This window comes from Phyllostomus discolor, chromosome 11 (assembly GCF_004126475.2).
Source record: "Phyllostomus discolor isolate MPI-MPIP mPhyDis1 chromosome 11, mPhyDis1.pri.v3, whole genome shotgun sequence".
Classification (NCBI taxonomy): domain Eukaryota; kingdom Metazoa; phylum Chordata; class Mammalia; order Chiroptera; family Phyllostomidae; genus Phyllostomus; species Phyllostomus discolor.
Genome location: NC_040913.2, coordinates 25,356,875 through 25,362,874, shown reverse-complemented (window position 1 = coordinate 25,362,874; position 6,000 = coordinate 25,356,875).

Sequence of the window (6,000 nt, the reverse complement as noted above, 5' to 3'; positions counted from 1 at the left end):
TTTTGTCCATGTGTCCTCCAAATTTGTTCCTGTAAACCCTACCCATTCTCCCCTGAAATTCCCTCTTCTCTCCCCTCTGGTCACAGTCTGTCCCCTATTTCAGTGTATTTGGTTATATTTCACTTGCTTCTTTGTTTTGTTGTTTAGGTTCCTGTTAAAGGTGATATCATGTGGTATTTCTCTTTCACTGCCTGGCTTGTTTTGCTTAGCATAATGCTTTCCAGCTCCATCCATGATGTTGCAAAGGGTAGGAGCTCCTTCTTTCTTTCTGCTGCATAGAATTCCATTGTGTAAATGTACCATAGTTTTTTGATCCATTCATTTACTGATGGGCATCTAGGTTGCTTCCAGCACCTAGCTATTGTAAATTGTGCTGCTATGAGCATCGGGGTGCAAAGGTTCTTTTGGATTGGTGTTTCAGTGTTCTTAGGATATAGTCCCAGCAGTGGAATTGCTGGGTCAAAAGGCAGATCCATTTTTAGTTTTCTGAGGAAGTTCCATACTGTTTTCCATAGTGGTTGTACCGTCTGCAGTCCCACAAACAGTGCACTAGGGTTCCCTTTTCTCCACAACCTCTCCAACACTTGTTGTTTGTTGCTTTGTTTATGATGGCCATTCTGTCTGGTGTGAAGTGGTATCTCATTGTGGTTTTAATCTGCATCTCTCTGATAGCTAGTGACATTGAGCATCGTTTCATGTCTTTGGATTTTCTGTATGTCCTCCTTGGAGAAGTGTCTGTTCAAGTCCTTTGCCCATTTTTTAATTGGGTTACTTGTCTTCTTAGAGTGGAGTCATGTAAGTTCTTTGTATATTTTGGAGATGAAACCCTTGTCTGAGGTATCATTGGCAAATATGTTTTCCCATGCAGTTGGTTCTCTTTTTATTTTTGATACTGTTTTCTTTAGCTGTGCAAAAGCTCTTTATTTTGATGAGGTCCCATTTGTTTATTCTTTCCCTTATGTCCCTTGCTCTAGGAGACAAGTCAGTAAAAAAGTTTCTGTGTGAAATATCTGAGATTTTCCTACCTATGTTCTCTTCTAGGACTTTAATGGTGTCACGGTTTATATTTAAGCCTTTTATCCACCTTCAATTTATTTTTGTATAAGGTGTAAGTTGGTGCTCGAGTTTCATTTTTTTGCACGTAGCTGTCCACTTCTCAGAAAATCATTCAATAATAAGCTGCATGTATAGTAAAAATAAAACTCTCTTGCATTACTTCTCATATGAAACATATTAAAACATAAATTAGAAATATGCATTGATAATAATATGGAACAGATTTCAATATATAAAACATTGAAATCTAATGCAATGATAAAATAGTAACTTTTTAAACATCACCCTAAAAACGTGTAAGGGAAAGTGAGGTGCACAGACCTTCATGAACAGGTGGACCATCTCCGGGCTCTTTCCATTTTGGTTTTCGTGTTGAGATGCCCTCTGAAGAAGGAGTGCAGTGTGAATAGATGAAAGCTTCCTTACGACGACAGTAACAACTGCAACTCCATCTCAGTAGGACATGATGTACTTACTCTCCTGATCACGTACATAACATGCGCTAGTTTTGTGCAGCTATTCTGCAGTTTTCAGCCCGCGTGTGATAGATAGAGGAAGAAAAGGAACGTTCCCCCTTGAAGGAGTGGTGGCACCATCGTCACCCTAGTCTTTCTAAGTTAACAACATAACTTCTCTTTTTGTTGCTATTGTTTCATTTGTTTTCAGTTTTTCCATGTGGGAATTACAACCTCAGAATTTGTAGAGGGTGTAGGTTTCAGGTAACCCACCGCAGGCCAGTGCGAACTGTGCTTTCCTTTCTAAAACATTTCTCTGTCTCTCCTCCCAATCCCTCCCTCTCTCACTACTTTCTTTGTTAGAAGTTTGCTGGTCCAGGATTATAAATACATGAATGAGCATCTTCCAGTATGAATTTTATGTTTCCTGTAGTTTTTTTTTTTAATGATATGCTAGTTTGAGGCTCCTGTATTACTTTGAAGTAGAGGCTACAACTTTTGTGCTGAGCCCTAGTCTTCTCATCTGTTCTTTCACTGAAGCTGAGACAAAAAAAAAAAAAAAAACCTATGTAGATGCAGAGGCAGATTGGGAAAGAGAATTTCTCCTTTTCTTGCATGGTGTTAATTTATTCATAGATTTAAACAGTCACCTAGTCAATAAGCACATGGACTATACCATTTGAACATTATTCCATAGCCTTTGGGGCTGATAAAGAATCCACGACCCCCAAATAATATTATGACACTATCTCTACTTCCTTTGACAACAATATGAGAAGCTGGATAATTACTTTAAGTACACCTGCTCAGAAAAAAAGTTTATGGCATTCCAGATATGGAGAAAAACAGAAGGGTGTTGAGGGGTGCACACGGAATGATTCTGTTTCTCTTGTGCCTTTTGATCTTTCTTCACTGCTCAAGTGAGAAGAGTTGAAGACCTAGCATAGATGATGTGCCTGCTAGTTCCCCTCACTGGCTGGCTGTGTCCCCAGAAATGATGCCATTGTCCATCACTTTGCCTCAAGGACTGTGGAAGGGATTGTTTGACTTACACTTATTACCTCACAACTTCATGGAACCAAATGCAAGCAATCTAATAAACTAATCATGAGAAATAAAACCATAATATGCTGTTTCAAACTATGTTCCATAGTGTTCTGTTTTTATTACATATTGTTATTTTAAGGCCCACTCCTCCTTAGAGCTGCTTTAGGAATAGGAAAGGCAATTTAAATGCAAAATGCCTCTTTTTTTTAAAGAGGGTGTAAACCTATAAATGCATCATTGCACACGTGGATGAACCTTTCATAAAAATGGAAAGTGAGTAATGAGGTGCATCTATCTCCCCAATATGATTACTTATGAAATTCTGTGGCAGGCATATCCCTCTAAGATTAAATAACTCTCAACAGTTCTCTGCCAAATTTTTTTAAAAATTTGCACTTGGGCTTTATTTGTGCATGTTTTGTACCAGATTCCATGAACTCGAATATTCCTCTGTCTCTCCCATAAATGAACTAAAATATTTCTCCTATCACGTCTTACTATTTACCTCCGTAAAGAATAACTAATTTGGAGAGTGATGGTGCTCACAGATAATTGCTCTATTTTGAAAGAGACGTATAGCACTGGATTTTCAACATCCCCACTCCAACATCAACTTATCATTTGAGATAACAATATTCTTAAAACATACACACCAGATACTTTCTTCATATTTATTTATCTATACAGACCAGACTCCGTGTATCCAGGAATTCTATGGGTGTGTTCTGCACTAGAGGTGCAGACTGAGCATGGTTATAGCACAGTGACCACTAGGGAGAGCTGCCTCACAGCACACCACTGTCAGCAGCACGGCCACGCTGGAGAATTCTCCATCGCCATAACAGTAATGGAAAAACAACAGCAGCTCCCCAACCAAGTAAATTCAGTAATAGCATCTTCCCAACTTTGAATTCATCATGTGACTGTATTAGTAATTAACAGGTATCTGGAGCTGCATACATCATCAATTTTGGACTTCGCTACCATTTCAACATAAAATGAAACATGTCCCAAACACAATTTTTACTTTCCAATTTCTCACTCCTCTTTGGCTGTGAAAAGTAGCTTTGTAATAATATTCCTGATTATAAGAAACAAATCAGTGTGTGCATCACATTAAATATTTTTAAAATGTTGTTATTAAAGGATAAAATAGATTTATACAAAGAAGAAGTAACTTTTAAAGGCAAAACACTAAAAATTTATTGATGAAAAATAACAGCAAAATGTAAATATCATTAATTGTGGAACAAAGTAAGTAAACTGCCATAATTTTTAAGAAATGAGGGGCTAAATTTTAAAAAATATAATATTATATCATCCTTATAATCAAGGTTGGCACTTTCAAATCACTGCATCAAAGAAGTGAGAAGGTTTGTTTTGGATTTTGTTTGTGTTTTTGGATTATTTTAAGCACAAGCTTCATCTTAAAAGGGGAATAAAGGAGCCTAATTAGTTCAACTAGCAAAATTCCCCACCTAATGCACATAGTTTAGACATACTTTTTAAGACTATGTGCTTAACAACACAGCATCACTAATGTTAGAATAGTAAACATTCTAAATTATATTATTTTTAATAATCACAACTTGAAACAATTTTTGTGGAATATATTTATATTATTGGCCTCAGTTACATGTGTCTACTGATTTGTGTACAACAGTTACTGGTTATTTCCTTTTCCTTTTTCCTGGTTTTGCTTATTACCCTTCCACATCATTTAGCTTTGGCTCTGCCTAACAATTTTTCTATTTTGCAATTGAGTTTAAAGGGAAATGTTATTAAATCAGGGAATTCCATAAATATTGCTTAAAAGTTATAAATAGGCTGTCTTCGATATTTGTCAACATAGAGTTCTTTCAATTAAAATATTTCCTGGCTACCACAGCGTGGAAGCTGTGGAAATTGGCTCCACATCCAGCTGGCTGATTCAGTAAGAAATCAGCTGGCCTCAATTTAGATTTCTTTTCTTTTAAAGCAGTGCCAAATTGAGGATTAGTACATTGTGGAGAGGGGGGCGGGCAGCTCCACCCCTGATCAGCCATTCTTCATTCCCCAGAATGGGCTAGCCTTCCCAGCCCCAGCTGTGCACTGGATTAATCTACACGGGGCGCTTCTCTATCTCCACTGTTTTCAACGTGCTCATCAAGGTCCGGCATCACTTCTGACAAAAGTGAAATGGGTCTCTGCTGACACAGGATTTAGGAGACTTTACTCAGGCCTTAAAAATACACACGCACACACCAAACACACGTGCACAGGCACGCAGCTTTGATCACATACATGCATTATGAAGGTAGTCAACAGATAACACTGAATCTTAGGAAAATTGAATAGGAGGATGATAGACCAGAACACTTCTCCGGAAACAGGCCCATCCGAGAATGGGTGTGATTTTACCGCTCCAGAAATGGCTCTTCCCAACTAAGTGTGTAAGAACAATTTAGTTAGCAACTTGTTGGAGAAGGGACTTACCCTATTTATTACACATGTAAATATTTATGTTAATATCCCATTACTGCCCTCTTCTTCTAGTAGCTTCTCCTCAAACCACCCAGGCCATAGTCTATCACAGTAACATTTTTCATTGCAAATGTCTGCTTTGCAGCTTCTCAAAGCCCATGGGTCAACTAAGTGACTTTATAAACTAATCATATGTTCCTACCACTAAGGAGGTATACAAATGCATACAGTTTTATTGTGTGGTATTTTTCCCATAAACTGTGGGTTTTTAAATAAGAAGTCTCAGTCCTTAATTTTGATGTGTTATTGATGATAAAGTTTAAGAAAATTGTTTGGAGTTATGACCTCACTCAAACTGTGAGCCAACTAACCATTACTATTTAGGTTTAGTCTTGGTTTATATAATCATCTGTCTGCAGAGAATGAAAGTAATTTACTGACTGCATTTTCATAAGTCTTTTAAAAAGACATTATATGAATTTTTTAAAGAAAAGGCAGTTCAAAAAGAATTTAGCAGAAATTTATTTCAGCTCATTTTCCTGATAATTTAAGATTTACTTTTTAAATTAAATAAGTGAATAGACAATGTTCATCTAGAGGGGCTCTTTATCAGTCATCCTACAAGGACCATGGCAATTACACTACTGGAATCAACACCCTGAAGAAAAAAAATACATTAATATAAAAAAGATAGCAGATGTATTAATGAAAAATGTTGATGAATGTATTTCAGGCCCTGGTCAAATGTATATTCATCATCACCTATGAAGGCATTTGTACACCTCCTTAATATAATTTCTTAACAATCACTGGTTCTTTAACCTGTCCCAGGTCCAAAGTCAACTGCTACTGCTTTTGACCAGCAAAGCTAAGTCACTGAAAGTTAACTTTTGGGTTTTCCTCCTGATTTCTGTAAGTGTGTAATAGTAGGCCATGAAATTATGAAATCTTCTTATATGAAAAATATATCTGAAGTGGT